At 45.0% G+C, this 10,291-nt stretch overlaps 1 pseudogene; it reads left to right on the top strand.

Annotated features, from left to right (window-relative positions):
* Nucleotides 1-617: 617 nt before the first annotated feature.
* Nucleotides 618-1,491, top strand: LOC123488442 (annotated as a pseudogene).
* Nucleotides 1,492-10,291: the final 8,800 nt, after the last annotated feature.

The raw sequence follows: 10,291 nt of genomic DNA, 5'->3' as shown, positions 1-10,291 counted from the left end.
GTTTGATTTAGGCTATGAATGTTGTCATCAGGACAATGTAAAGCTGTCTATATTGGTGAGTATACTGTAGATGTGGGCAAAACTATCAATGAATCAACAAGTCAAGGAATTATCCATTTAGGTTGTTCTTTGTGATTTCATTGTTTTAACTTATATGTAAACTACACTAGGAGGATTTGCTCCTCTTCTTCAAACATTGACAGCACATCTTTACTAACTCCCAGGACCATGGAGAACTCTACTCACTTCAAGGTCTTTAGGCTTGCTGCATACGGTGATATCGGACAATTGAAGTATTTCTACTGTGGTATCTAAATAATGATGCTAATTATGCTGTGAGAACAAGGAGTCCGCTTACACTGTACTTTGATTATAAAGGTTTATTATTTCAAAAGATTTCTGCGTAAATTTACAGACATCTGCAGACATCTGGAGAACAACGGACCCGATCTAATATGTTGTTACTCCCCGTCCTTTGTTTTAACTGTGGTATTTATATCCTATGCCCTATGTAACATAATATGGGTGTTTTCCCATAAACCAATCTCAGGAGGCCACCTAACAGACTTCCTCTAACACACCATTTGCAAACATCAACAAAATCATAAACTGTTTAGACACTACACTACTTTGCTGTGGTAACTGTATTATATTTTGTCATCATTCTTGCCAATGCTTTCCTTATTGGAGTTATCTGCATTGAAAGAAGCCTTCATGAACCCAGAACCTATGTATCTGTTTCTATGTGCTTTGTTTGTTAGTCAGTTGTATGGGAGCACTGGTTTGTTTCCTGCTCTCATGTTTTACTTGCTCTCTGACACACATTATATTTCCCTTCTTTATTGTTGTCTCCAGATTTATGTGGTGTACACATACGTTCTAACAGAATTTAGTAATTTAGCAGTTATGTCCTATGACAGGTACATTTCTATTTGTTATCCTCTACAGTATAACAATGTTATGACACCTAAAATAATTTGTGGCTTAATTCTACTGCCCTGGGTGTATTCTTTTTTCATCAACGCCATCATTATCTCCCTCAGTTTGCGACTGCAATTTTGTGGTAGCGTTCTAGACAGAGTGTATTGTGACAACTACTCCGTAGTCAGGCTTGCATGTTCAAATACTACACTGAATAACATATCGGGTCTTGCTAGCGCTTTGCTAACTTTTTCTTGTACTACATTTCCTACCATATACTCATATGTAAGCATTCTACAAATAAGTTTACAATCTTCAAAAGAGACAAAACAGAAAGCATTTAACACTTGTACTCCACATATAGCCTCTTTGCTGAACTTCTCCTTTGGCTGTTTATTTTTGATTCTACAAGGCAGATATGATGCTGCACATCTTCCACCTATACTTCGCAGTATTTTATTAGTTTATTTTCCAATATGTCCACCACTTTTCAATCCTATTATGTATGGCGTAAGGATGGTTAAAATCAGGCAGGCTTGTAAAAAGGTACAGCTAAAAAGGTACAGCTAGCACTGCAATGCAGTGCCTTAGACCACTGCGCCACTCGGGAGACGTCCAGTATGACCCCTTCCAAAGTGAAGATGTTGTTAGCCTTGGTATACTTTATTAACTATTTTCAAATGTATATCACCAAGGCTCCCTTTGTGCTTGTACAACAATATTTTTGTGATAAATAAGCAGTTGTTAAACTCTCTCGTGTTGAAAGTGCACTGAACAAGTATATGCTATATGTATCATAGCAAGTCTAGTGGTTTTACATTTTGTGTTAGTTGTGCTCTCATATGTCAACATATTACTTGTTTGCTTGATAGCCTCAAAGGAGTCACGGAAGAAGGCTTTTAATATGTGTGCTCCCCACTTGATCACTTTCATCAACTTCTCTACAGCCATCCTTTTTTCTGTTATTTACAACAGGCACAGCACAGCAACCAGAGAGGTTAATGTATTAATATTAGTACAGTTCATTCTGTTCCCACAACTGGTACACACTACATTAAATGTTATTAGGACCATGAAGATCAGGACATGTAGTACAAAAATGGAAGAAAAGTAATCTTCACGAACTCTCTTGATTTCCTCATGAAAAATCGGAACCTAAACTGGTACCAATTATGCCTTTAGAAAGTACAGCAACAGGGCCAGGGTTGCCGATTTGAATCCCAGGTTTGACAGGAACATCTACCAGAACTGAATGCTTATACATTTGTATTTAATCATCAACCTAATCTCTTGTTTCTCCTTTGTATTGCATTATTTTTCTGTGAATTCTTCTGCATTTCGTTAAGTGTATTTTACTGTAGTAAAGTCAAATCAGGAATAATGCTGTGTCACTGACCCTATGTTCTTCTAGCATGTCAGTGGACATGTATGTGTGTTGCAGGGGGGTTGGGGATTGAGCAAAAGGATTTAAGGATGTAATAAGTTCTGTTTCCACAAATGTGCAATAAAGTATTCTTCTAGAAGTGACGGATCTAGCAGATCCTTTTGATATTTTGAAGAAATAGCAAGTAAAATACACAAATATTTTCCTGTAAAATAAAAGGGATGAATCCATTTTCTTGATCAAACAGTTGTTTATTTATTTAGTCATGCTACAATAAATAAAACATTGCATTATTTATTGTAAATGAAAATAATTCCAATGCATTTTTGAAAGAGCTTCATGCACAGTGAGGAAGATCAGCCCAATTCCCCACTCAGCTACACTCCATCTAAAGACACCTCAGTTTGTTACAAACATAGACTTAGATAGACATCACATCATTGTATCTGTCCCAATAGAGTACAGCAGTATGAGTCATAATACCCATAAAACCTAGCAGTCAAATAAGGAAATGGTTATAAGAGCATTGAAGATGGGTCGTGGCTGGGTCTTCCAGCATGACAATGACCCGAAACACACAGTTAGGGCAACTAAGGAGTGGCTCCGTAAGAAGCATCTTAAGGTCCTGGAGTGGCCTAGCCAGTCTCCAGACCTGAACCCAAAATAAAATCTTTGGAGGGAGCTCAATGTCTGTATTGCCCAGCGACAGCCCCGAAACCTGAAGGATCTGGAGAAGGTCTGTATGGAGGAGTGGGCCAAAATCCCTTCTGCAGTGTGTGCAAACCTGGTCAAGACCTACAGGAAACGTATGATCTCTGTAATTGCAAACAAAGGTTTCTGTACCAAATATTAAGTTCTGCTTTTCTGATGTATCAAATACTTATGACATGCAATAAAATGCTAATTAATTACTTTAAAATCATACAATGTGATTTTCTGGATTTTTGTTTTAGATTCCGTCTCTCACAGTTGAAGTGTACCTATGATAAAAATTACAGACCTCTACATGCTTTGTAAGTAGGAAAACCTGCAAAATCGGCAATGTGTCAAATACTTGTTCACCCCACTGTATATACACTGCTCAAAAAAATTAAGGGAACACTAAAATAACACATCCTAGATCTGAATGAATGAAATAATCTTATTAAATATTTTTTTCTTTACTTAGTTGAATGTGCTGACAACAAAATCACACAAAAATTATCAATGGAAATCAGATTTATCAACCCATGGAGGTCTGGATTTGGAGTCACCCTCAAAATTAAAGTGGAAAACCACACTACAGGCTAATCCAACTTTGATGTAATGTCCTTAAAACAAGTCAAAATGAGGCTCAGTAGTGTGTGTGGCCTCCACGTGCCTGTATGACCTCCCTACAACGCCTGGGCATGCTCCTGATGAGGTGGCGGATGGTCTTCTGAGGGATCTCCTCCCAGACCTGGACTAAAGCATCCGCCAACTCCTGGACAGTCTGTGGTGCAATGTGGCGTTGGTGGATGGAGCGAGACATGATGTCCCAGATGTGCTCAATTGGATTCAGGTCTGGGGAACGGGCGGGCCAGTCCAAAGCATCAATGCCTTCCTCTTGCAGGAACTGCTGACACACTCCAGCCACATGAGGTCTAGCATTGTCTTGCATTAGGAGGAACCCAGGGCCAACCGCACCAGCATATGGTCTCACAAGGGGTCTGAGGATCTCATCTCGGTACCTAATGGCAGTCAGGCTACCTCTGGCGAGCACATGGAGGTCTGTCCTGCCCCCCAAATAAATGCCACCCCACACCATGACTGACCCACCGCCAAACCGGTCATGCTGGAGGATGTTCCAGGCAGCAGAACGTTCTCCACGGTGTCTCCAGACTCTGTCACGTGCTCAGTGTGAACCTGCTTTCATCTGTGAAGAGCACAGGGTGCCAGTGGCAAATTTGCCAATCTTGGTGTTCTCTGGCAAATGCCAAACGTCCTGCACGGTGTTGGGCTGTAAGCACAACCCCCACCTGTGGACGTAGGGCCCTCATACCACCCTCATGGAGTCTGTTTCTGACCGTTTGAGCAGACACATGCACATTTGTGGCCTGCTGGAGGTCATTTTGCAGGGCTCTGGCAGTGGTCCTCCTTGCACAAAGGCGGAGGTAGCAGTCCTGCTGCTGGGTTGTTGCCCTCCTACGGCCTCCTCCACGTCTCCTGATGTACTGGCCTGTCTCCTGGTAGTGCCTCCATGCTCTGGACACTACGCTGACAGACACAGCAAACCTTCTTGCCACAGCTCGCATTGATGTGCCATCCTGGATGAGCTGCACTACCTGAGCCACTTGTGTGGGTTGTGGACTCCGTCTCATGCTACCACTAGAGTGAAAGCACCGCCAGCATTCAAAAGTGACCAAAACATCAGCCAGAAAGCATAGGAACTGAGAAGTGATCTGTGGTCACCACCTGCAAAACCAGTCCTTTTTTGGGGGTGTCTTGCTAAATGCCTATAATTTCCACCTGTTGTCTATTCCATTTGCACAACATCATGTGAAATGTATTGTCAATCAGTGTTGCTTCCTAAGTGGACAGTTTGATTTGACAGAAGTGTGATTTACTTGGAGTTACATTGTGTTGTTTAAGTGTTCCCTTAATTTTTTTGAGCAGTGTATATATATTATTTTATTTTTTCAACAAAGGCAGACTCCAGCTAACTTTGGATTGTAGTCCATGTCTGCAATAAACTGGAATGTGAACTGAATGTTTGTTTACTGTCTCTGACTGTCCAACGTTTTTTTTTTTTTTTTTACCTTCCCACAAAGTCTTTCAGGTGTATAGGTCTTCGGATGGCCCTATCAGACCTTGTGTGGGGAGTGCTGATTACATCAGGAGGTGCTTGACCTGAGATGTTTGGATCTTCTTGTTGAGGTGCAGCGTCCACCTCTAGGTTGTGTTCAGCACCCTGCTGGGTGTCAGCTGGTGCTCTGTTTACTGGCTCTGTGCCAGGCTCCTCAACAGTGGGGAAATCCTCCTCTATTTCTCTGCTCTTCCTCAGGTGTCGCCTGTTCCTCCTGAAGACTTGTCCCTATTCTGTCTTCACCTCATAGGACCTTTCCTCCACTGGTCTGACTACTGTGGCCCTCTGCCACCAGTGTTTCTGTCCTGTGAGTGGCTGAACTCTCAACCTGTCATCTCGTTGCAGCTCTGTGAGATCCTTAGCAGAGGAGTCGTAGTACTTCGCCTGTTTCTGCTGTCTTTCTTTGAACTTCTCCAGCTGACAGTTTGCCATCCCCGGTCTCAGAAGATTTTCACTCATTATAAGTGGTGTCTTTGTACGTCTTCCCATGAGCACCATTGCAGGGCTGCTGTCTGTTCCTTGTGACAGGGTATTTCTGTGATCCAGCATGGCCAGGTATGGGTCAGCACCTGCTCTCTTTGCTTTTGCCATCAGTCTTTTGGCTGTTTCACTGCCGATTCCACTTTCCCATTACTTTGCGGGTATCCTGGAGATGATGTTTTGTGTGTAAAGTCCCAAGCCTTGCTGAAACTTCGGAACTCGTCTGAAGAGTACTGGGGACCATTGTCTGAGTAAAGGATGTCAGGTATCCCATAGCGTGCAAAGTGTGTCTTCAGTTTTTGAATGACCGTTTTCGACTGTGTGTTCTCCAAGTGGTCCACTTCCCAGAAGTTGGAGAGATAATCAACTGTGACCATGTAGTCTCTGTTGTTGAACTGGAACAGGTCAGTCCCTATTTTTTCCCAGGGATGCTTTGGTGCTTCGTGGGGCCTCAACGTTTCTTTCTGCTGCTTCATACCCCATGCCGTGCAGGTGCTACATTGTGCCATGTATGTTCTCAGCTGTGCATTCATGCCTGGCCAGTAGACACACTCGCAAGCTCTTCTCAGACATCCCTCTGTTCCTATGTGTGAGGAATGGATTCTCTGCATTATCTCTGACCTGAGGGCAGTAGGCACAACGACTCGCTCACCTCTGAAGATAACTCCATTTTGCACACTCAGCTCATCTCTGTTGTGAAAATACATAGCTACTTCCAAGGGTACTTTCACTTCAGGCCACCCCTGCAGGATCACATTTTTCAGTGTCTGGAGCTCCCGGTCCAGCTCTGTGGCTCTCTGGATGTGCTTTAGTCTCTCGCTTGACACAGGGAGGTAGTGTATCATATTGATTGATTCCACTTCGACCTCCACGGGGCCTCTGTTGTCTTGTTCTGTGAGGTACGCCCTGCTCAGGGTGTCGGCCAGAACCACGTTTTCCCGGAACGTATCAGAGACTGACCTCATAGTTTTGGAGTCTCACGAGCATGCGTTGTAGTCTTTTTGGTGCGCTGAGAAGAGGCTTTGTCATGATGCTCTTTAGAGGCTTTGTCATGATGCTCTCTAGAGGCTTGTGATCTGACTGCACTTCCACAGTTCGTCCATATGTGAATTGGTGGAACCTCTCCATGCCAAACACATTTTTTGCATTTTTTACATTTTAGTCATTTAGCAGACGCTCTTATCCAGAGCGACTTACAGTTAGTGAGTGCATACATTATAAAACAAAATAAAAAAATAGGTGCTTCACCTGAGCTGCCAGCAGCTCCTTCTCTATCTGTGCATACCCTTTTTCAGTCTCTGTCAGGGCTCTGCTGGCGTATGCTATTGGTTGTCCTCCCTGCATCAAGGCTGCTCCTAACCCACTTTCTGAAGCATCACACTGTAGTACAAGCTGCTCTGTTGTGTTGTAGTATTTCAGTACAGGGGTCTGTGCAATGGTATCCCTGATTTTATTGAAAGCCTGCTCATGTCTCTCTGACCACTCCCACAGTGAGTCCTTGTGTGTTAGCTGTCGCAGTGATTCGCAGAGATCCGTGGCGTGGCTGCAGAACAGAGAATACGCGTGCTCTGTTCAGATCTGGCAGCACATCTTCAATAGTGGGAAGTGGGTAATGGCTCCTCTTGAGCGCCTTGTTGAGAGGTTACGGATCAATGCAAACTCTTAGTTTTCCAGACGGTTTCTTCACTACGATCAGGCTGCTAATCCAATCGGTGCTTTTTTCAACTGCTTTTATCATCCTTCTTTTCTCTAGACCACTGAGCTCCTCTTTGAATGGTTTATATAGTGCTACTGGCACTCTTCTCTTTGGCAGCTGGACGGGCTCCACTCGCTCATCCACTTCCAGCTTCAGTTTGCCGGGTAAGCATCCATCTCCCCGTAATACATCAGAGTACTCTTGTTTAATTTGCTCTTTAGTCCAGGATCCTGTTGTTTTCTCGATGGCCATGATGTTGTGATGCTGCACAGTAATCAACTCCATTGCCTGGATAGCCTTACTGCCTAGAATGGGCCTGTGCACATTCTTGTTGACTACAATGAACTCAACTCGGTAGGTTTTCTTATTGCGTGGATTGATCACTCTAAGTGTGCACTTCCCCAGTGGCGTCAGAGTACTCTTGTTATACATCACCAATACCTGACTGCAGGGCTCTAGGTGACTGGCTTTTATGAGGTTTGCAGGGATAACATTACAACTAGCACCACAATCTAGCTGAAATCTGACTGACTTTTTGTTGACCAGCATGGTTGCAAAGAGAGCTGCATTGGGGTCTGTGGTTTTCTCCTGCACCACGTTGATGCTCTCTGACTTTGGCCCTAGTGTGATGCAGAGAACTTCTTCATCGCTCTCTGAGTCAGCTAACGCATTTTCCATTGCCAGGACTCTGTTTCTCTTGCTGGTCCCTGCACTTTTGCAAACCGTAGAGAAGTTATTGTTTTTTCCACAGGATTTACATTTTTGTCCATATGCAGGGCATTTTTCCTTTTTTCTCTCATGTGTCCGTCCACAGTATCTGCATTGTATAATACTCTGTCCCACTGTAGGGTCTCCTCTCCTCTCGGTCTCTCTTTCTGTGTGACTGCATGCACTGCCCTGCACATTTATGACTTTAGCTCTCTGTCTGGACAGTTCTGCAGCTCTTCCAATCTGTATGCATTTCTCTAAACTGAGATCAGTGTCTCTGAGTAAGCGTGGGTCACAAGTGCCACACACAATTCTGTCCCTGATAAGAGAGTCTGTGATTACTCCAAAGTTGCAGGTGGCCACTAGAGTCCTCAATTCAGTGAGATATTTGTCTAAACTCTCATCTTGGCCCTGACTTCACATAAAAAAATTATATCTCTCAATTGTTTCATTTTTCTTGGGATCACAAAATGCATCCAGTGCTGCAATTACTTCCTCAACAGAGAGATTGTCTTTTGTACTGCCCACACATAGAGTCTCACAAATCGCTCTGCCTTTTCCCCCAATGAGATAATACAGTAGCTTCACTTTGTAATCCTCGGGTTTTTCTCTCATTGAAAGAGCCATGTACAAATTTAATTCCTCTTTCCATCTTTTCCAGATCAGTGCTAAATTACAATCGTCAAAGTCTATTTTTCCCGGAGGTTTCAGTGCATTTTCCATGGCAATTTATTCGTAGAATGGAACGTTAGCTACTCACGAATCTGCTCTTATCCAATAGCCAGCTAGCTATTGCATACGATAGCTAGCTAACATTAACGTTCGGCGCGATGACTAGCCTGTAAATGCCGCACTTTTTCAAACAGCCACCTGGGATGTATTCTTCCTTTACATCTATGAGATCCAGGTTCTTTTGAGTACCGCTGCCACCATGTTTCAATATGCTTTGCGTTGTAGTCACGACAGACAAAGATATATAGTTAAGTAAACTTTACAAGGCATGTTGTCAACCCGCACATTCATACAGTGAGTGTCCACTGGTTTCCGTTTCCTGTGTAACATCAACATGAGTAACATCAATATTGCTACAGTCACGACAGCAGTTTTTCACACAACACAATGCCACAGATGTCTCAAGTTGAGGGAGCGCGCAATTGGCATGCTGACTGCAGGAATGTTCACCAGAGCTGTTGCAAGAGAATTGAATGTTCATTTATCTACCATACCAATGTCGTTCTAGAGAATTTGGCAGTATGTCCAACCGGCCTCACAACCACAGACTACGTGTAATAACGCCAGCCCAGGACCTCCACATCTGGCTTCTTCACCTGCAGGATCGTCTGAGACCAGCCACCCGGACAGCTGATGAAACTGTGGGTTTGCACAACCGATGTCACGCTCGTTGAAGGACGGGACGGACCAAGGCGCAGCGTTATATGCATACATGTTTATTTAAACGAATAAACACAATGACAAAACAACAAACTAAACGAATCGTGAAGTCCAAGGTAGACACAAACAACATACCTTATACGGAAGAAGATCCCACCAAACGAGGACCAAGCAGCGTGCCCAGGCGGATAGAAGGGCCATGTAACAGGTGGGCAAGTTGTGGTCATGGGAAGAGATATTTGCGGGGAAAGGACCATGGGCTAAGGTAGATGCCCAGGCAGGAGAGGAGCAACGGCAACGCGGAGGAGGCCGGTCGAGGAGGAAGCCCGAGAGGCAGCCCCAAGAAAAAAAAATTTGGGGGGGCACACGGGGTGGTTGGCGGAGCCTAGGGTTAGAGCAGAGCCAACTCCCCGTACTCACGCGAGAAGGCGTATGACTGGGCAAGCTCCGTGTTATGCGGAGCTACGTACTGTGTCGCCAGTGTGCCGGCACAGTCCTGTACTTGCACCACGCACGTGCCGTGCGAAGATGGGCATCCAGCCAGGACGGGGTGTGCCGGCTCAACGCTCCTGGTCTCCAGTACGCCTCCTCGGTCCCGCATATCCTGCGCCAGTTCTACGAGCTGTATCGCCAGTGCGCGTGCACACCCCAGTGCGTCCTGTGCCAGCGCCCCGCACGTCCTGTGCGAAAGTGGGCAGCCAGCCAGGACGGGTTGTGCCAGCTCTCCGCTCCAGACCTCCAGTCCGCCTTCGCAGTCCGGTCCGGTCCGTTCCTGCTCCTCGCACCAAGCCAGTGGTGCGCGTCGCCAGCCCGGCCCGGCCCGTTCCTGCTCCTCGCACCAAGCCAGTGGAGCGCGTCGCCAGCCCGGCCCGTTCCTGCCCCTCGC

Source organism: Coregonus clupeaformis, unplaced genomic scaffold (genome assembly GCF_020615455.1).
Source record: "Coregonus clupeaformis isolate EN_2021a unplaced genomic scaffold, ASM2061545v1 scaf2298, whole genome shotgun sequence".
NCBI classification, from domain to species: domain Eukaryota; kingdom Metazoa; phylum Chordata; class Actinopteri; order Salmoniformes; family Salmonidae; genus Coregonus; species Coregonus clupeaformis.
Note: the sequence above shows the minus strand (reverse complement) of the source record. Positions and strands in the feature narration are given on the sequence as shown.